At 38.9% G+C, this 22,637-nt stretch overlaps 3 long non-coding RNA genes across 4 annotated transcripts in view; 1 reads left to right on the top strand and 2 right to left on the bottom strand.

Moving 5' to 3' along the window:
- Positions 1-12,023, bottom strand: part of LOC103876513 — a 47,331-nt gene extending 35,308 nt beyond the window's left edge. The window contains exon 1 of the long non-coding RNA XR_004176717.1: positions 11,732-12,023. This is a non-coding gene — a long non-coding RNA (uncharacterized LOC103876513). The remainder of the gene's footprint in view (positions 1-11,731) is intronic.
- The window catches only part of LOC110740986, a 118,971-nt gene that overhangs the window by 94,780 nt on the left and 1,554 nt on the right, over positions 1-22,637 (top strand). For both annotated transcript variants that reach the window (XR_002516434.2, XR_002516435.2), the window contains 3 exons: positions 12,017-12,194; positions 15,094-15,162; positions 15,623-15,724. This is a non-coding gene — a long non-coding RNA (uncharacterized LOC110740986). The remainder of the gene's footprint in view (positions 1-12,016; positions 12,195-15,093; positions 15,163-15,622; positions 15,725-22,637) is intronic.
- The window catches only part of LOC110740987, a 403,323-nt gene continuing 401,142 nt past the window's right edge, over positions 20,457-22,637 (bottom strand). Inside the window, exon 4 of the long non-coding RNA XR_002516439.2 lies at positions 20,457-20,975. This is a non-coding gene — a long non-coding RNA (uncharacterized LOC110740987). The remainder of the gene's footprint in view (positions 20,976-22,637) is intronic.

Genomic DNA, 22,637 nt, shown 5'->3' with positions numbered 1-22,637 from the left:
TTCATATGGAACAAAAAAGAACTTGAATAGCCAAGGCAATCCTAAACCAAAAGAGCAAAACTGGAGACATCATGCTACCCAACTTCAAACTATACTACAATGCTACAGTAACCAAAACCACATGGTACTGGTACCAAAACAAGCACATAGACCAAAGGAACAGAATAGAGAGCCAGGCAATAAGGCTGCACACCTACAACCATCTGATCTTTGACAAAGCTGACAAAAACAAGCAATGGGGAAAAGACTCATTCAATAAACAGTGCTGAGATACCTGGCTAGCTATATGCAGAAGATTGAAACTGGACCTATTCCTTATGCCATATACAAAAATCAACTCAAGATGGATTAAAGATTTAAATGTAAAACCCAAAACTATAAAAATCCTGGAAGACAACCTAGGCAATACCATTCTGGACAGAGGAAAGTGCAAAGATTTCATGACAAAGACACCAAAAGCAATCGCAACTAAAACAAAACTTGATAAATGGGACCTAATTAAACTTAAGAGCTTCGGCATGGCAAAAGAAACTAGCAACAGATAAGACAGACAACCTACAGCATGGGAGAAAATATTTGCAAACTATGCATCTGACAAATGTCTAATATCTAGCATCTATAAGGAACTTAAATTTACAAGAGAAAAATAACCCCATTAAAAAGTGAGCAAAGGACATGAACAGACACTTTGCAAAAGAAGACATACATGCAGCCAACAATCATATGAGAAAAAGCTTAATATCACTGAGCAATAGAGAAATGTAAATCAAAACCACAATGAGATACCATCTCACACTAGTAAGAATGGCAGATGACAGAGGCTGGTGAGGCAGTGGAGTAAAGGGAACATTTACACAGCATTGGTAGGAGTATAAATTAGTTCAATCATTATGGAAAACAGCAAGGTGATCCCTCAAAGAACTAAAAGAAGAACTTCCATTTGATGCAGCAACCCAAATACTGAGTATATGCCCAAAGGAATATAAGTCATTCTATCATAAAAACATATGCACGTGTATGTTTACTGCAGCACTATTCAGAATAGCAAAGACATGGAATCAACCTAAATGCCCATCAGTGACAGACTGGATAAAGAAAATCTGTTGTATATGCACCATGCAATGCTATGAAACCATAAAAAAGAATGAGATCTTGTCTTTTGCAGGAACATGGATGGAGCTGGTGGCTATTATCCTTAGCAAACTAACACAGGAACAGAAAAGCAAATACCGCATCTTCTCACTTATAAATGGGAGTTGAATGATGAGAACTCATGAACACAAAAAAGGGCAGACACTGGTGTCTATTTGAGTGTGGAGGGTGGAAGGAGGGAGAGGGACAGAAAAAATAACTATTGGGTACTAGGCTTAACATGAACCCCCGAGACATGAGGTAGCCTATATAACAAACCTTCACAGGTACCACCAAACCTAAAATACAAGTTAAAAATTAATTAAGTAAATTTTACCTAAAAGACTAGAAAGAACAACAAAGTAAAGCAAAAGAAAGCAGAAGGAAAGAAATAGTAAGCCAAACACTTGTAAAAGAGGCAAAGAATAGAAAAACTGCAAATCTAATGAAATCCAAAATTATTTTCTGTTTTTTTAAATAAATTAATAGCATAGACAGACCACTAGTTAACTAATTCAAGAAAAATGGAGAAAGCAGAAATCAATAAAATAAGAAGTGAGGGAAAAACTACTCCTGAAATGAAAGAAATTTTTTAAAGAGATGACTTTGTAGATCTTTATGAAAATAAATTTGAAAATCTAGATAAAATATGTAATCTTGTAGGCCTACACAATTACATAATTTACAACAACTGAGCCTGTTGGAGATAGAAGACTTAAACACACCAATTTTTACAGATAAAATAGAATAAATCATACAATAGAGCACCAGGCTCAGATAGTTGGTTGGGGAATGGCAGGAGAGGAGGGTGGATTTGACCATGCCTTCAAAGACCAGATAGTTAAAATGTTAAAATGCTCCATAAATTGTTCCAGAGTATTAAAAATATAGGAAAACATCTTCATTATTTTTATAAATCAAACATAACATTTACAACTAAACCTGATGAATATGATACAAATAAAGAAATGTACAGATCAGTATCACTTAAAACTATCAATATGAAAGTTTGAAATAAAATTTTCACTAACAGACTCTAACACCACATAAGAAAACATATACTTTAATCAAGTGTGTGCTTCAAAATGAAAGAAAGGGAATTAGAAGTTAGAAAATCCAAAAATATGTATATTAAAACTTCTAAGAAAAACAATCATATAATCTCTATGGGTGGTGAAAAAGCCTTCAAAAAATTTATTATCCTTGCTTAATTTAAAAAAAAAATCCAAGAAAACAAGAATTGATAGATAGTTTCTTAATATATTAAAGGTAGATGTAACTTGGTCTTAGAGTCAGCATCTTAATTAATGAAGAAACATTAGAGGTATCTCCATTTATGTCCAGAATAAGGCAAGAATGTACACTCTCTCTATTACTATTCAGCATTGTACTGGATGTATTAGCTGGGGGCAATTACACAAATAAATTGGAGTCCCTTCCCTCCAAAAAAATAGAATAGAAGAAGTAAACTTATCTCTGCTTGCATATTATATAATTTTGTACCAGTAAAACCCAAGAGAATCAACAACAAAACTAAACTATAAAAGTATTCATTATATGAATTTGTTTATAGAAATCAATAACCTTTATATACACACAGAAAAATCAGTCAGAAGTTGCTAACGGTAGAAATAATTTATTTACAATAGCAACAAAGAAAATTAATTTAACAAATACGTAACAATGCAAAATCTTTATGAGAAAAACCTTTAGACATGTTTTAAAGGCACAAAAGTGAACTTGAACAAATTGAAGGACATACCATGCCCTTGGATAAGATGACACCATGTCAGGAATAAAGGTCTGTTCTTTCAAAGTTACTTTATACATTTAATGCAATCCCAATAATAACACCATAAAAATTTTTTTATGAAGCTCATCTTCATTTGAAAATGTAAGCACACCAGAATACATGAAAAACCTTGAAAAAGAAAGCTATGAAGAGATACTAATATTGCTAGATATTAAAACATATAATAAAGCCCCAATAATTAATTAACAATTAATAAAGTCTCCATAAACAGCACTGGCTCATTAGAGAGGATGTCACTTGATACGCCCTCATGAGAGGAATTTGGTAAGATCAAATAAAACTATGTTTATGTTTACCTTTTCACCTGGCAATATCACTTCTAGAAGTTTCCTTGAGAATTCAAAAGGTTATAACTAGTAGCATTGTTTATCATTGCAAACTATTGGAAATAACCTATATGCCCATACATGGAAGAGATGTTGAATAAAATATGTTATGTTGTAAACATAATGGAGTCTGTGTAGCTGATAAAGAAGAATGGAGAAAGAACTCTATCAATGGGTGTTGAAGGATTTCCAGGATATATTAAGTGAAAGAAAAGCAAAATATAAAAGAGTATAAATAGTTTGCTACCTTTTGTTTAAGAAAGAAGAGTAAAAAACAAAATAAACAGGCATCTGCTCATTTCTGCAAAATTAGTGTAAAAATAAATGCAGTGAGTATAAACCAGAGACTAATAAAATTGGTTACCATTTTAGTCTTCCATGACCACAATTAAGTGACTTAAAATAAAGCCCATCTATTAGCTAATGATTTTATAGGTCAGAGTCCAGATAGACTCAACTGGGTTCTCTACCTAGAGTCTCATAAGGTCAAAATGAAGGAGTCAGCTGGTCTGGGTTCCTCTCTGTAGCACTCTGGGGTAAGAATTCACTTCCAAGCTTATTGGATTTTTGGCAGAATTCAGACTCTTTCAGAGGTAGGGTTGAGGTTCCTGTTTCCTCACGGCTGTCAGCCAGGACTGTTCTCAGCTTCTCGTGTCTGTGTTCCTCGCCACGTGACCTTCTCCATCTCCAAGCCAGCAGTGGTGCATTCAATCTCTCTGATTTCCCCTCCTGCTATCAGCCAGAGAAAACTCTCTGCTTTCAAAAACTAATCTCCCTTTTGTCATATAAGGGATATGTAATATGTAATATCTCATCATATTCACAGCTTCCACTCACCCTTGAAGGGTGGGCAAAGGTCACTCAGGGCCATTCTTAGAATTCTGTCCACCACTATTACCAATAAAGTGTGAGTGAGAGGAAGTGTGAAGAATAGATGGAACAGGGACAATGACACTTTTTGCATATGTCTATTGTACTGTTGTGACTTTTGGAATTTTTCGTAACATTTCAGCAATTTAAAAAAACAGCAAGAACGAGGAAGAAAAAATTCCAAAAATGTAAATCAAACAAAAGCAAATGAGCTAAGTGAAATACCAAATGAATAATATAACTGTACTAAATTGGGAAGGAAAACCTAACCTGAATAACTTCTGAGCATTGTATTTAAAGTATATGCCCTTAGGCTAAAGAAAAAAACACAACCTCTAAAACATATTGACCTCTAGTTAACAGGCTTCTTTTATTCAAAGAGGCATGGATTAGCAATTATGAAAACACTTTTTGTGTGTTGAGTAAATAAGTGAATGTACTGTGGAAAATGGGTGTTGTGTTTCTCGCTGTTGGATAAGGGAGCTCCAGCTATGGAAAAGAGGAAGAGTAGCATGAATCCCATGCCACTGAATTAGAATTGAAGGTATCAGTGGAAGTAAATAGTTTTTACTATACCTGGGTCGTAATGAAATAATATATAGAAATCTATGTAATATAATGAAATAATACGTAAGAATCTATATCTATAGATTTAGAAATGTGGAAATCTGTATCTATATAGATATAGATTATATACAGGCACACCTCATTTTATTGCCTTTTGCTTTATTGCACTTCATAGATACTGTGTGTTTTATACATTTAGGGTTTGTGGCAACCCTGCATCCAGCAAGTCTATTGGCCCCATTTTTTTCAACACTCTGAGCTCACTTCATGACTCTGTGTCACACTTTGGTAATTCTCACAGTATTTCAAACTTTATTATCATTATTCCATTATGGTGATCTGTGATCAGTGATCTTTGATATTACTGTTGTAATCGTTTTGAGCCACCACTAATTGTACCCATTTAAGAAGGTTAACTTAATCAATAAATGTTGCATATGTTCTGTTAATAATCAATAAACTTAATCAATAAATATTTGCATATGCAATAAGTATTTGCATATGTGAATGTTGCATGTTGCTCCACTCACTGGCCATTCCTCAACCTGTCTCCCTCTCCTAGGGCCTCCTGTTTCTTGAGACACCACGATATTGAAATCAGGTCAGCGAATAACCCAACAATAGCCTCTAAGTGTTCAAATGAAAGGAACAGTCACATGTCTCTCACTTTAAATCAAAAGCCATAAGTGATGAAGTTCAGTGAGAAAGGCATGTCCAAAGCCCAGATAGGCTAAAAACTAGGTTTCTTATGCCAAACAGTTAAGTTGCGCAGGCAAAAGAAAAGTTCTTGAAGGAAATTAGAAGTGCTACTTCACTGAGCACACAAATAATAACAAAGTGAAACAGCATTATTGGTGATATGGGGAAAGTTTTAGTGTTCTGGATAGAAGATAGAACCAGCCACAGCATTTCATGAAGTTAAAGCCTAATGCAGAGCAAGGCCCTAACTCTCTTCTATTCTATGAGGGCTGAGAGAAGTGAAGAAGCTACGGAAGAAGCTAGCAGAGGTTGGTTCCTGAGATTTAAGAAAGAACATCTTCATAACATAAAAGTGCAAGGTGAAGCAGCAAGTGCTGACAGAGAAGCTACACCCAGTTATCTGGAAGATCTTCATTCCTGTCTTATTTTAAGAAAATCTAGCTAAGATCATTGATGAAGGTGGCTACACTAAACAGCAGATTTTCAGGGTAGACAAAACAGTCTTATATGAGAAGATGCCATCCATCTAAGGCTTTTATAGCCAGAGAGAAGTAAATGTTTCAAAGCTTCAAAAGTTGGTTGGGCATGGTGGCTCATGCCTATAATCCCAGCACCTTGGTGGGTGGATCACGAGGTCAGGAGTTCAAGACCAGCCTGACCAAGATGGTGAAACCCCATCTCTACTAAAAATATAAAAATTAGCCAGGCATGGTGGCAGGCACCTGTAATCCCAGCTACTTGGGAGGCTGAGGCAGAGAATTGCCTGAACCCAGGAGGCGGAGGTTGCAGTGAGCCGAGATCATGCCACTGCACTCCAGCCTCAGCGACAGAGCAAGACTCCATCTCAGAAAAAGAAAAGACTCTCTTGTTAGGGGCTAATGCAGCTGGTGACTTAAAGTTGAAGCCAATGCTCATTGACCATTCTGAAAATTCTAGGTCCCTTAAAAATTATGTCAATCTGCTCTGCCTGTGCTCTGTAAATGTAACACCACCACCTGGATGACAAGTCTGTTTATAGCATGATTTACTGTATATTTTAAGCCCACTGTTGGGACTTCCTGCTCAGAAAAAAAGATTCCTTTCAAAATATTAGTGCACATTGACAATGTACCTGGTCATCCAAGAGCTCTGATGGAGATGTACGAAAAGATTAATGCTGTTTTCATACCTGCTAACACAACATGCATTCTGTAGCCCAAGGATTAAGGAGTCATTTTAAATTTCAAGTTTTATTATTTAAGAAATAATTTTGTAAGGAGATAGCTGAGTCACAGATAGTGATTCCTGTGATGAATCTGGGCAAAGTAAATCAAAAACCTTCTGGCAAAAAGTCACCATTCTAGATGCCATTAACAACATTTGTGGTTCATGGGAAAAGGTCAAAATAGCAACCTTAACAGGAGTTTAGAAGAAGCTGATTCCAAACCCTCATGGATGACTTTGAGGAGGAGTTTAAGACTTCAGTGGAGGAAGTAATTGAAGATTTGGTGGAAACAGCAAGAGAACTAGAGTTAGATGTGGAACCTGAAGATGTGAACTGTTGCAATCTCAAACTTGAATGGATCAAGCTTGAATGGGTGAGGAGTTGCTTCTTATGGATAAACAAATAAAGTGGTTTATTGACATGACATCTACTCCTGATGAGATGCTGTGAACATTGTTGAAATCAAACAAAGAATTTAGAATATTACATAATCTTAGTCGATAAAGCAGTGTCAGGGTTTGAGAGGAGTGACTCCAATTTCAAAAGAAGTTCTTTTGTGGGTAAAATGCTATCAAACAGCATTGTGTGCTACAGAGAAATCTTCTGTGAAAGGAAGAGTCAGTCAGTGTGGCATGCTCCACTGTTACCTTATTGGAAGAAATTGCCACAGACACCCTATTCTTGCAACAATCGCCCTTATCAGTAAACAGCCATCAACACTGAGGCAAGAATCCCCATGAGCAAAAAGATTGCAACTCACTGAAGGCTCAGATGATTGTTAAGAATTTTTTTTTTTTTTTTTTGAGACGGAGTCTCGCTCTGTCGCCCAGGCTGGAGTGCAGTGGCCGGATCTCAGCTCACTGCAAGCTCCGCCTCCCAGGTTTACGCCATTCTCCTGCCTCAGCCTCCCGAGTAGCTGGGACTACAGGCACCCGCCACCTCGCCCGGCTAGTTTTTTGTATTTTTTAGTAGAGACGGGGTTTCACCAGGTTAGCCAGGATGGTCTCGATCTCCTGACCTTGTGATCCGCCCGTCTCGGCCTCCCAAAGTGCTGGGATTACAGGCTTGAGCCACCGCGCCTGGCCTGTTAAGATTTTTTAGCAATAAAGTATGGTTTAATTAAGGTATATACAATTTTTTAAGACATAATGCTATCACACACTCACGAGACTATAGTATAGTGTAAACAATTTTTATATGCATTAGGAAACCAAAAAATTTACGTGACTTGCTTTATAGTAATATTTGCTTTATTGCACAATATCTTTGAGGTACACCTGTGGATATAGACATGGATATTACATACGTACACACATAAATTTGTATATATGAGTGTATGTGTGTATATACATCCGCTGTCTATCTCTGTTGACAGGCCCTAGAAACAATGGCACCTTGTAGTAATCAGTGAAAATGCCATTTGCCACTAAAAGGAATCAAGCCCTTTTGAGAAATGGCTGATTCTGGAAAAATGTAAGATGAGTTAAGAATATGATGTTGTGCCAGAAGAGTGAGAATGTGTTAAAAGAATGATGTAGATATGTCAAACAGACACAGGAACCAGCTTGAAAGGGCTTAGACTGAAAAAACCTGGACAATTTGCTAATCAAAGTAAATAAGCATAGTAAAGAGATACAATTCACAGAAAAAGAAATACAATTCACAGAAAAAATAAAATCCATGATATAAATGGATAAATGAGTGAATAAATAACAAAACAGGTGATAAGAAAATGTTCTTTCATACGGTAGAAAGCCAACCAATAATCATAGAAACAATTCTAGGGGTCAATTTAAATGTCAATCTTTGGTAACCATTATAACAATTGATTCAGGCAAAAATCTTCAATGGATGCTAAAACTAGCAGCTTGAAGTTTAAGGAGTAAGAAGATACTGAGGTAATCTTAAGGTACCCTTCCATGAGATTCTCATTAATTAGAAGCTAACTAACTAGTAATTTTATCATTTAAGAAACTCAGTAGACACCACCTTAATCAAGTGATCAAAATTCTCATCCTCAGAAATGAGACAAATAAGATACCGTATGTCCCCTGATATCATGCACTGAGAAGAACATACCACTTCTGTGATATTCTTGCCAAAATTTCATAACCTAAATCTAATCAAGAGGAAACATCAAACAAACCCATCTTGGGTGACCATCTATCAAATAACCAGGGCTTGCATTCTTCACAGTTGTCAACGTCATGATAGACAAAAAAGACTGAAGGACTGTACTAAATTACAGCAGCCTAAACGGGGACAGCAACTGAAAGCAAAGCAGAATATTCTGTTGCCATTAAAATATTATTAGTACATTTGGAAAAATACAAATAAGCCCTGATGATTTGAATATAGCGATGATGCATGAATATTACTTTCCTGATTTTGATAATTATCTTGTGGTTATGTAAAAGAATGTGCTTCTTTTGTAATAAATATGTACTCTAGTATTATAGTGTTTAGCAATAAAGTAGCATCCTGTCGGCAACTTTCAAATTGATCAGAAAAAATTATATATGTATATGAATATACATTCAGTATGTTACGTATGTTTGTATTTATACAATAGCCTCAAATTTCACTTCTCAGCATCCATTTCTAGAAATGGTTAGATTGGAGAACAAAGGCGCATATCCAGAGTGGGGGCTTCCTACTCCTTTCTTGTTAAATGTAGCTAATCTGCACAGAAGGGTCAGCTAGAGGCGAAGACATGGGAAATGGCAAGTGCAAGTTCCCCATCTTAGTGACCTGGGAGATACTACGTGAAGCTCAAGCACATCACCCCTGTACCTGATCACAGGGTGGGGTGGGGCTAGGGAGCAAAAGAGACAAGCAGTTGTGCCATGGCTGAGCAGTCAGTGATCTCCAGTGCCTTAGCACTAAGCAACCAGGAAATACAGTCTGCCCAGTTTCAGGCTCCCACACATACCAAAACAGATGGAGGGTCAGAATTTCCCTTTCCAATATGTTGGGAGAAAGTTCTACCTCTCTAGAATGACATGGGCACGACATGAAAGGTTCCTCCCTATGCCCTAAAAAACCTGACAGTTCTTCAGCCCCTGCCTCAGGGCAGGATGAAGGAGAAAACTTGGGCCAGTGCCTCACCATCAAAAATGTCACACTATAGAGACCTGCAGGAGCTTCAAGCCTCGAGGCCTGTAGTCATGCTTGAGAAATAGCCTGTCTGGGGATGAGCCTTTGCTGGCTCAGTTAACAGTGACACCCTCTCTGCATACAACCAGAAGACTCCAGAGAAGGGAGTACTTCCTTCTCTCTCAGGTACTCTCAGGTAGCTTCCTCAGTACTCTCAGGTAGACAAAAAACACCCCGTTGACCTCCATTCCCATCAATATCAGATGCCTGCTTTCTTAAGTGCCTCTTCCCTAGATGACTCCATTCTTGATAAACTCAACGGTCACTGTCAATACTGCTAAAATCAACAGATAAAAGAGCTGCTTCAATATTGCTGGGCCCCAAAGCTGCTAAAGCCAGCCCCAATAACCTGCCCTGTCAGTTCCAGCTGTTTCCTAAATAAATCTCCTTTACTTATAATCCAATTTCATCCTTAACCACAATACCATTTGCCTCTTGCCTAGGGGCACAAGCCATCCCTGACCGGCCAAACTAGCAGCCCAGACCACCTGCTAAGGACAATGGGGCTAGGCTTCCATGTGGGGCTGTACTTTTTAATGCCAGCCTTTGTGGAGTTACAGTTCATCCCTGGCCCCATTTTAGGCACCTCTATGTCGCTAGTTCCTTCATACGCCTCTGCTTTTCCTTCTAATTAACTTCCAAACTCAGGGTGGAGACTTAGCATTGGTATTGTAAGAAAAGGCCAGCCTGACGCATTTTCCTAAGTGACGCATTCTCCTAATGTCATGGACAACAAGAAAAAAAAATTTTTGTCTTAGGGCCTGAACTAGTTTAGGCCACTTAGCCTTCCTGATAGGTCAGACTGCCAAGTAAAAGAAGCAAGAGTTGGGAGAGACATCTGTGCTTCCTCCCTTTTTAGGGGATAGTAATCTCATCGACTTGTAAAGCACTCCCCACCCCAAAACACCAGACTAAACAACTGTCTTGGTTTGGTCCACTGCTCTCACCAAGGTCCTCAAGGGGTGATTCCCAGGAAGTTAGTGGGAAAAGAAAGGGGAGTGAAGTAAAGATGGAGGAAAGCATGAGCAAGGCTGTCTAATTGAGCTGAATTTCACTGTGCTTAGCGGTGGGTTACTACCGCTGGGGGCCTGCAAGGAACGGTGGAGAATGTGATTCAAAATTTCTCCTCCAAATGACAAGTGATGTCTGAGTCTGGCAGAATTGTGGCACAGGGACCTATATCACCAGTTATCAAGGCAAGGAAATAAGCCCTGGTTTTACTGTATAGTGCCTAAAAAATAAAGCATTCTGGAAAAGCTAAATATTATATCTGCCTAATGTGCATTCTAGGAATAGAGGCTTGTCTGCTTTTCATTTTGAGGACTTCTGAGACTGCCTAACATGGCCAAGAAAACTCTTGGATATGCTTTGGTGTTTGGGTTGTACCAAGCTTATAAATAGTGGTATATTAGTTATCTATTGCTGCATAACCAATTACCCCTAAGGTTGGAGGCCTGAAACAACAAAGATTCATGATCTCAAAGTTTCTGAGTCAGGAATTCAAGAGCAGCTTAGCTGGTAGCTATGGCTCTGAATCTCTCGTGAGGTTGCAGTTAAGACTTGACCAAGTTGCAGTTGCCTGAAGGGCTTAACTGGGGTTAGGGGATCTGTTTGCAAGATGACTCACTCACATGGCCATTGGCAAGAAGCCTTAGTTCCTCACTGACCACTAGCAGGAGGCCTCAGCTGCTCTGCATCTAGCACCCTCCATGGGGTGGTTGTGCATCCTCATGATATGGCAGACATCCTCCCTCAGGGCAAGTGATCTAGGAAAGACAGGAAGATAGAAGATGCAGTATCTTCCAAGATCAAGTTTTGGAAGTCATACTTCATCACTTTTGCCCTATAATATTTTTTAGAAGTAAGTCACTAAAAATAGTCCACACTTGAAAAGAATTAAGCTCCATTTCTTGAAGGAAAATATATTAAATAATTTGTGACCATATTTTATTTAAAGCTACTCACCACAAGTGGGATGGCCTGGCCACTAGAGTCTGGAGAGTCTCGAACTGTAACTCCTTGAATTCAGCTCGAGTCATTACAGCATAGCAGAGTAGGGTGAGATTCAGGTTCCAATGGACTCAAGGGTGCGACCTGGCCAAGACGAGTTCCTGGGAGTGCCACCAGTGCTGTCTTACAAACCCCACACTCAGAACGACTTCACCTTTGGTTTAATACTCTGTTGCCATCTTGAAATTAAAATTCTTGATAATTCTTAGTAATTTTGTCTTTGTATTTGTGTTTTGTAAGTGAAGTCCAGCGGTACCATGGAGCATGTGCAGGAGCAGAGGAGATAGCTACAATAAAAGTGTTTACTGCCATTTCTTGCTGTCCATTTGCATATAGTGTTCATAAAATTCCATGAGCACAGGATTCTGATGAATCTACAATGCATGGGAGCTCAGAGGGGACTCAAATCAAGTACAATGTAAGTATGTTATGTCTATGACTAAGGACGTGGGGACCACACCACTGACAATCCTAGGAGGCCACATTTTTCATTCAAGCCAGAAAGAGGGCAAGGACATTCTAAGAAACAAGAATTAGCAAGGGACTCTGTCATATCCTTCATTACTCATGTTACTTCCTCTATTAGTCAACCACTTGCACTGAAAATGATACCATAGAAGGAAAGAGAAAGATAGGGCAAACCATAGTGCCTTTTCTTTTCAGTCCTCTCTTACTCATCAGTAAGTCAAAGGTAGAGAGTGTTGTTAGAATGCACATATTATTAAGAAGAAAAGTACAAATACTTGAATTGGTTTGGTGCAGTGCTTACAGTGTTCTGAAAAGAGCAAAATATATATGCATGTACAAGCTATGAAGTATAAATTGTGTGATTTCAGTAATCTCTCATAGGAGTGAAATACTCTTATTTTTGCATTTAAAAGTGTCATTGCACAATATCAAGATGAATGGTAAATCTATGCTAGTAATTTACCATTTCAATTTTTCTTTATTTAGAACATTAAATAGCAAATTGAAAAACAACATGACCATGACAAGTCAAGGGAGATTGTGAAAGACAGAAAAAAGCTTTATATTTTACTACCTCTAATGACAGTTTTCCCCTGCCTCTTATTTCAAAAACACATTCAGTCTGTAGCATATAATGAGGTTATGTAACCTTGAACAGTAATAGAAATGGTCAAAATACAAAGACATGGTAATAGGGAGCTGAGTGTAAAACATAAAAAATAGCATTCTCAAGTAGTTTTTTCAGAAGTCCATAGGTGTTGCTTATGAAATAGAGGCTACAAAGCCTTGAAGAAAACAAGTTCACAGGAGCAAGATGTAGTTCAAGCTGAGGAGAGAAGCTGAGAGTCCTCTGCCGATTCAGGGGGATTGGGTAAAATCCAGGGAGAGAACGATTCCAATTTCAAGAAGAAAAGCAGTAGACGGAAAAAAGGAACTGAGAAACCGAGAAGCAGAAGTATTAGGTTGATGCAAAAGTAATTGTGGTTTTTGCGGTTACTTTTAATGACAAAAACCACAATTACTTTTGCACCAACCTAATATATCTGGTAGGCCCAAGGCAGTGGATCTGGTGTACAGATACTAGGGATGGATTGAAGGGAGAAAGGGGCAGAAACAGAGACAACCAAATAGCTTAGACACATACGCCTAAGGCCAGAGCCTGGGCACCGGTAGCAGGGCTGAGTGATGTGGCCGTGATCTTCAACTCAAAGAATGTTCAAGTAGGAGGGACCCCAGAACTCATCTAATTCAAACCTCTTATTATCAGTGGGATAAAATGAGGCACAAAGGGGGACATGACTTATCCAAAAGTATAGAATTTGTGAGTAACAGAAGAGGATATTTTAATTGATGACTGTTCTGTTGTATCACGAAGTCAATTTATAGGCCAGTTGGGAACACCTAGGATCTATACCAGAATATATCTTTCTCCCCTAGAAATAGAAAGTAGAAAGATGATCAGCTCCACTTGGAAATAGCAATTATGGTAAAAGAACTAGCTCAAAATTCCAAGCCCAAATTAACATCTGGTTCTCCAGCACTCACGAAGTTTAAGGCATGTGCTGGGTACAAGGAAAAAGCTCTAGGCTCAAAGATTGTTTTCCTGCTAGACTGTTTGGCCCCTTAGGGTCAGGGATCAAATCTGATTTACCTTTCCATCTCTAACACCTGGACAATAGTCATCTTTGACCATTTATTTTCGACAAGTAATTATTTTACTCCTGGGGTCCCTTGCATTTCTATTCTCCTAATATTACATATAAATTCACTGAGATAAGAGAAGTAAAGGGATAAGTCGGTGATCATAGAATGAATGAATGAAGAGCAGAATTCAAGTCTACCCTTCTTGGGCTCTTTCTCCTCACCATTGCTGTTGCTATTCCTTCCAAAGGATTAGGACAAAGGAAAGAGATGAAGCAAAAACTGATACAAAGTTGACTAATAGTATAACAATTAAATAATCTGAAAACCAAAGTCTAGGAGAAATATCTATGAACTGGAATATGAATATGTAATAAGAGCTTCTTTAGAGTCTAAAACTGGACTGTTCATAGGCACATGGCATTTGCAGCATCTAAAACAAGGCTTGGCATATACTTCCCATTGCTACTAAAATAATAAATAGTATATCCTGTAGTTAGACTGTTCAGCAGCATATATCAAGTGCCAGCTTAGTGCTTCAAACTTGAGTTACGTTGACAGAAGCCTTCAAAACAATATTGTGTGAGATAAACACAATGGTTACAGTCTGTGGCCTGAAATTCTTTTACTGTGGGAAAGCCAATTTTAAAGATGATTTGAAGGTCAAATTAGGTCACCTCTAACATAATGTAACATTTACTGGACTGCAGTGGGCAAGGGAAAACAAAGAGGTTTTTGGAGAACTTAAACATTGGAGAATAGTCATGCTCTTGGATGGCATTATCCAAAGATGGTGGCAGTGAGTGGAATCCAATAATCATACTACTAAAAAACATAATCTGAGCTGTAGGTGAAGTAGGGGAGTGAGGGCCGTAGTCCAGAGGCCCTTCAGAGTTTCTCAAATCTTTAAATATCTTTCAAGAAGGGGGATCCTATTGCTCTTTCAGGACCATCATATCAATTTATTTTTTATACCAGAGCTCTAACTATACTATAAGTCACCAGAATTGACAGCAATTTATATGGGTTGGATTTTTTTTAGTAACTAGGGAAAAAAATAAGTATCAGTTACTTTGTTGACCTAGCAGACCAGTCTTTGCAGAAAGAGGGATAAAGCATCCTTGATGAAGAATAAATAAAATTATACTGTGAAGAAATTTCCAACTGGTCAGATCAGGATGTAATTCTCTTGTTTGTGTTTTTCTTAGAAAGCATTTCCATTTTGCCTGGCTCTGGGAACAAAGCCAATGTCTGCTTTAGAGGAACAGAGATTTCCAGTAAGTTGGGCTGGCAATAGTGGCTGGGTGGGTGGGATCATAGGGAGGGTTTGTTGGGGGACAGTTCAGAAACCCATGTACAAGCCTAGAAAGGGCGAGGTGGTTGGTTTGCCTCATATTCTCAGATCAACAAGGCTTCTGAGACATGTTTATGGGACAGGGAGGGATGAGACTGAGTCAGAAGACAGAGCCTAGGCACCTCCAATACCCTTGCCTCAAATAATTAACAAACCACAAAAGCTGGGTGGGAAAGGAGGGAGGAAAGGAAACAGAAGTGAAGAGAGACACTGTTCTCCCACTCTCTGCTCGTTAGACCTAACGAGGTTATGCTTCATACTGGGTTTCACAATGGCATCAACCTGAGCCTCAGAAGCATGTCTTAGAACCAGTCCCTGGAGATCAAGAACCGTGTTCTTCTTTTCCTTCTCTCCAAATCACTTCCTTTTATCTATTTTTCCAGCATGGTGAATGAAAAAAAGGACACAGATCCAGGATTCAGAAAGGAAATGAGGACAGAGACTGACACTCTCTAAATACACAAAGGCAGAAGACATTTTCTCAGGTGGGTTACATACCTGCCTTATTCATATGATCTTCACAAGTCAGAAAACTTCGGTTTCAGTCCTGGTTCTTACACTAAAGTGTTGAATGACTGTGAATAAGTCCCATAAGTTCTGCCGTCCTTACTGAGGAGTGCAGAGTGTGTATAAAATGGGAACAATGGTATTTTCCCAGCTACCTTAGGGCATTGTTTCAAGAATCAAATGGGATAATACTCAAGGAAGTACTTGGTGAGCTGTGAAATGCTGAACATATGTAAGGAATTATTATTTAGCCAATAAACCTCTCTCTAAGACACTAGTCTCGGAGATTCCTCCATTTGAGAGATAGCTGTCTTCTCTATTTACCTCAAACATGTATTCTGACTCTAACCCAAAGTCGCTTAGAAATTGGCCTCAAAGATCTAACCATAGCCTTGGCACCAGACAGGAAATCAGATCTCACTTCCTGCCCCTACCTTTATTTGCAATGTAGCTTCCAAAGCAAGAAACAAAATCTCAAGTTCCATTAATAATGAAACAAGGAGGCTCAAAAGCCTCACATCCTAACATTGGGCTCAATGGAGAAGGAAGGAGCATCAGTGATGATGAGGAAAGGTACAAGTGCAGGGTGAAGGTGGGAGTTGACCTTAAGAGAGAGCTTATTGTCCTGATTGGGATAGGAAGGTCTTAAAGAATGGTGTCTTCTGGGAGGCATCATTTTCCACAGATGGTCAGGAATGTCAAATCAGTCCTAGACAAAACTAGAGCCTCTAGAGAAGGAAATTACGAGAGACTGTGGGAAACTGGCAAGAAGAAATTTTGAAAGGAAGGGAGAACACTGAATCATTTGATGACCTGCCATGTGCCAGAGGCTGTCTTATACATGTATCATACATCTGCGATGTCATGTCCTCCAGCCTGCCTCCCGCCTCCTTTGCTGCTGCTGTGCTAAGCCATTGGAGAGCAGACAGCTCTGGGTGGTCATGTTCTAGTAGCAGAAACCCTTCAGGAATTCAGACAGTATCCACCCATTGACTGTTGGAAGAAAAAAAATCTGGGTCAAGATGAGAATTGACAGAGAAAAGGGAGGAAAGAAGAGAAATGGAGCTCAGGGTGGTGGTGATGGTAGAAGTGCATCTATTAGGACAATTTCCCAAGTAGCAACTCTGGATTCCTCCACTTGCTTACACAGTGTCTCCTTCCTATCCTTCCCTCCCCAGCCCTTGTCTCTACTGAACATCTGTCAACACTGGCCTCAACCACTAGATTCTATCATTGTGGTTAAAAGCTGAGATAAGCTTGGACTCAAGTCCTGCTTCCTCCTCTTGCTTGCTAGCTGTGTGGCCCTGCTATGGCAGTTAACACTAAGCCTCAGTTCCTCTTCTATTAAACAGCGTTAATAATGCTTATTAAGTGTTTCCAAAAAATTGAAATACATTTTGTATATAAAGTGTTGAACCCAATGCCTAGTTTAATAATTGGAGTCTTTATAATTACTTTATTATTAATCATCCAGGTGTCATCTTGTAACTATCACCACTTTATCTAGGACAAACATTTATTAAGCACTTACTACTCACTATTGGATTAGGCACTGAGACTGTGAAGATAAAACAGGCACAACTCCTGACTTCAAGGAGCAAATAATCAAATGCAAACAGTGGGGTGTGGAGACCACAAGGAGACATACTGGCTGTGGTCCTATATTTGAAGGTTGTCACATGGACAGAGGGGTAGGTTTGTTTCAGAGGCTCTGGTAGCGAAGAGCCACTCTGATGGTGAAAGTCAGGGCAGCTCCAGCTGCTGGGAAGCTGCTGGGAATTCTCATGAGTGGGGCTGAGTCAGGGATCCTGCAGAGGTGACTCCTGTCTGGGCACATGCTGTGCTCTCAGTGGTTTTCAGGCTCTGCTCCATGCTGATTAGACAGGGGCTTCGAGGAGGCATCTCAGAGGCTGTGTGGTGAGGGAAGGAGGGCAGAGGTGATATAGGCCCTCAGCCTCCTTTTGGGGGTATTATCTAGGGCAGCGTTGATTGTATCTGTTTTATAAACTGGAAATCTGAGTTAGACTCAAAGAAAAGATCAAGTTGCTAAAAACATTCCCAAACTGCCAGGTTAAATTCTTTCTAAGATCCTTTCCAAAGATGAGATGTTAGCATTCTCTAGCCTTTCTCAGTGCAGTGGTGTCTGAAACTGACACATCTCGGCATCGTATTCGTCCATATTCAGAACCTGAAGCCTCTGTGAACATCCGTGGCTCTTCATCCATAGTTCTTTAATTCCGCCAGGTTTTTTGCAGTGTATTTCCTAATTTCTCTTTATCATCTCAATCCTTCCCTAGTTTTCCCATTAATGTAGCTCATTCTCACCAATTCAGAAATCAGAGAAGAAGCAGATCCAAAGAGAGGTTTAACCTGTTGAGAATTACTAGAGAAGCAAGTTTTCTGCTTGCAGAAGGACCAAGGGTAAACATAACACTAGGCCAGGCAACTGTTGACTTTACTTAACTTGAACCCTATTACATCAGGCTATAGGTCAGAGGCCAGGCTGCCAGAAATATGCAAAAATAACCCCTCTGGAGAAATGAGAGGCTGAGTGTGCCACTAAGGGGGCCTCTCTCCACTGTGATGTTTCCAAGGGGCTGGAAGGGGACTCAGGCTGAAAATAGAACCTGGTATGAATTTTCTCTTTACTGGAGAACTACCCAGATGGAGCTGAATTCTACATCCCAATACAATTTGGATGTGAACAGGAATTCAAGGTCATTGTTGCCTTCTTTATCACCTTCTGACAAAGAGCAAAATTCCTCGTTCAAAAAAGAAAAGAGAAAATGAAAGAGAGGGAAGGAGGGAGACAACAGAAGAAAGAAGAGAAGAGAAATCTTTAGAAAATAAAAATCACACACAGTAAACGAGTTCCAATGTGCTGCCTCGGAATAACAGCCTGTGGCACAATCATGGCCCTGGGGCTTTAAAACTCTAAATATTTTTAATGGATCATAAATCTGAAACAGAACATGAAGTTGTCAAGACCTATTTGCACCCCTGCTGTTAGAAACAGCTGACCAGACAATTTAGCCACTGTATACAAAGCATATACCTCTTCATGTTTCCATGTTTCTATCCAAAATACACCCATTTTGTCCTATGTCTTGGCCACATGTTAAGGGAAACGCCCATCTCTCTGTGAAAGCAGTCTGAACTAGCAATGTGAAATAATTACTCTGCAAACTCTTCTAATTGCAGTGATCTGTTTCTTGTTAAGAAAATGTCAAAACCTAATTTAATTATTTAATTCATCAATTCACCCATCTCTTTGAGTAAAAATGGGTTGAAATTATTATTTTATGATACTTCCTGTGTTTATAAGAAAGCATCCTAAGACAAAGTTTGCCTTATTCCTCTGCTAGGGAATTTGTCTCATATGCGACCTGGATATTTTGCCCATAATTCCAGGAACTCTGCCTGGCTGGACAGATGTTTGGAGCTCATCTGCCCCAAAGGGAGGAGAGAGTTATGCGGCACTGCCCTAATGAGCTGACATGGAACCTTATGTACATAGGAATAAGTTAAGGAAAGCATTTCCCCTTTACTTGAGTTATCCTCTGCTTGATCCTACAGAAATCTTCAGAGAGGAAGTCTTTGGAATGTAGCTGTCTTGTGCATTGATAGAGCAGTGCTTTATTTAGTGGGTTCCCCGACATTTATCTAGGCATATGTTCACAGCATGTTAAAGTGTCATGTAAGAGGCTCAAGATTTAGTTTCTTAGAGCCAGGCGCATGGACGGAAGCCCACTGTGGTGTATGAACAGATGAGTTTCAGGCTAATACTCACATCCTTGCTTTTCAAAGCTCTGAACTAATTGATATCTAGACCCAAGAATTCACTAGAGATCATCAGCTTAATTACTTGGGAAATTGACCTGGAGAGCACATTAAAATCTGAAGCCAAAGTAGGTGGCAACCTTATATTTCCTCTTAAGTTGAAACGTTGGAACCCAAGGCTGAGTTGCATTTGCAGAGCTGATGCTTACTTAGACACGAGGGAAACTGTGCCTTCTCCTTGTCCAGGGATGGAGAGGCTCTTGGGGTTGGGGGCAGTGTGGAGAGTGAGGCCCTATGTATTCCGACTTTTAACTTTGTTCACTGCAGTCAAGCAGGAACATGGATCAGTGGATGATGATTCTTCTCTGTCTCATCAATCAAATAAATCTCCCCCTCCCATGCAGAGAAGTTAACTGGAGTGGAAGGAAGGTCAGAGTTCTCAAGAGTGATCCTGTAAGGGTAGAAGTTGCTTTCTTTGGAAACATGATACAGACCAGGGGTAAGAGAGAGCGCAGATGCTGAATGCTGGACACTAGCTGCCTGGGTTTCCATTCTCCTTTGGTCATTGATTGGATGAATTTAGAAAGGTTCTTACAACCTCTCTAAGCCTCTGTTTCTTCAAAAGTAGAAAAGGGCCAGGTGCAGAGGCTCACACCTATAATCCCAGCACTTTGGGAGGCTGAGGTGGGAGGATGGCTTGAGCGCGGGAGTTTGAGACCAGCCTGGACAACAAAATAAGACCTCGTCTCTACAAAAAAAAATTTTTTTTTAAATTAGCTGGGCATAATGGCATAGGCCTGTAGTCCCAGCATCTCGGGAAGCTGAAGTGGGAGGATGGCCTAAGCCCAGAAGCTCAGGCTGCAGTGAGCTGTGATTGCACCACTGCACTCCAGCATGGGCAATAGAGGAAGACTGGCTCAAAAAGTAAAATTTTAAAAAAGTAAATAATTTAAAAAGGAATCAAAATAGAGCTTTTAAAAAAATAGTGTGATTTTTTTTCATACTATTGCTTAAAGAAACAGTGAGTTGAAGTCTTCGGCACAATGCATGAGCAACAGAGAGGGCTAACAGTATATTCACTATTCTGAGTTATTTGATTACTTGGGACAGAAGGGATGGTCTTTTTGTTTTAATAGACCAATCATTATGTTTAATCAGCTTTCATTTCTGAAATATCCTAGTATTTTGGATATATTCCATAGTCTTTTTTTTCTTTTTTTCTCTAAACAGCTTTATTAAGGTAGGGTTGGTAAAAAAAAAAAAAAAAACTGTACCTGCTACTGTACAATTTGATGAATTTAGACATATTCAAAGGGTTGGGGTTTGCAGGGAGCCTTCTTTCTTGTTCCTTTTTTCTGCTTTCTGGTTTCTACTGTTGTCTTTAAGTTTCCTGCTTCACACCCATGCTTCTGTGCTTCAGTGATGACACAAGGATAGAAGAAGCCAAATCTGTTGAGACAGTATGATGTAGGCAAAAATAAGCAACTTTCTGCTAAGACTCGATCTTCAAAAATCGAGCACCCATTTTGTATAGAGCACATCAGGACAGTAACATACAAAGTATACTCTTCTGTACCAAGGGAAAGCCCTCTCCCCTGTTATTGGGCTACATTCACCCAGACGTTGGTCTTGGGGAAAGACCTGATGGTGCATATCTCTTGTCTGAGACCAGCCCTACCATGAAGATGGAGCTCATGGTAAAAGCTTTTCGGTAAAAGCTTTTACTGAAGCTCATTTCCTTGGCGGCCTATTTCCCTTGGAGGCCTTCTGGTAGTCAAACCATGGGGCCAGCTTGAAATGCTCTGGTGAATTGGATCAAAGTGGGAAGACCAGAGTTCCTTGAACTATACTGAAGGAGAGACACTGAGAACTTACATGAGTTGAGAGTACGAGAATAATAATTAGGATAGTTGGGCACCAACATTTTAAAAGATTTTTTTCAAATTGTAAGTGTTAGATTTGTTTTAATCTAAAGATTAAATCCTAGGTTTAATCATTGACTTTATTGGACTTGTATTTTGGTTTCCTTGTTCTTGGATTTCTGTATTTGCTATTATATATTTCCTCCTGTTTTTTTTCTGTTTCTTTTTGCAAATAATTAAGGTGAATGCTTGGTTCCATTATTTTTATTCTCTTGTATCAATAAGGAAAACATTTAAGATTATGAATTTGCTTCTAGGTGAGGCTTGGCTACATTGCATACATTTAGTAATTTCATGTTTTGTAGTAGTGTAGGAATGCAATATTTTCTAATAAATGTTCATTGCAATTTTGATTTCCTCTTACATTCATGTTTTGCATGAGTTTTTTAATTGCTAGTTATTGTTTTATACATTTTTAATTTTGATGTCATTTTTAATTGATAGGTCACCTATATGTTAGTGCAAGAATGTTGTCTAAATATTAGCTTTTATAAATTTATTAAGATGTTCTTTCTAATGCAGTATATTAATAGTATTTGAGAGCATTCTATGGGCAAGTGGAAAGAGGCTATGGAGCCTGTTTTTCAGATAGCCCCAGCCTCCTTCCACGAAGGAAGGGGAATTATATTAGATACATAAATATACGTGCATATACATTTTATATATTTATGCATATGTGTTAATATAACTAATATTGTTGTTTACAGTTTCCCTGACTTTATTTTTGATCTATATTATTGTTTTTTCACTTACATTTTATTTTAACTTTTAGGTTCAGGGATACAGGTACAAGTTTGTTATATAGGCAAACTCGCGTCATGGGGGCTTTTTGTACAGATTACTTTGTCACACAGGTACTAAACCTGGTACCCATTCATTATTTTTTCTGCTCCTCTCCCTCCTCCCACCCTCCTTCCTCAAGAACATGTCTTTTGCGGGAACATGGATGAAGCTGGAGGCTATTATCCTTAGCAAACTAACACAGGAACAGAAAACCAAATACTGCATGTTCTCACTTACAAATGAGAGCTAAGTGATGAGAACTCATGATCTATATAATCTATCAAAAACTGATATTTATGTTAGAGTGTCTCATAATACCTTTGTGTTCACTTTTTCTTATATTTTTTCTCATATTGTATTTCTAGTCATTTTAGCGATTTTGATCTTTTTTTTTTTTTTTTTGAGA

Source organism: Papio anubis, chromosome 10 (assembly GCF_008728515.1).
Source record: "Papio anubis isolate 15944 chromosome 10, Panubis1.0, whole genome shotgun sequence".
In the NCBI taxonomy this organism is placed as follows: domain Eukaryota; kingdom Metazoa; phylum Chordata; class Mammalia; order Primates; family Cercopithecidae; genus Papio; species Papio anubis.
The sequence above is the reverse complement of the archived record's forward strand: the minus strand, read 5'-3'. Positions and strand labels throughout refer to the sequence as shown.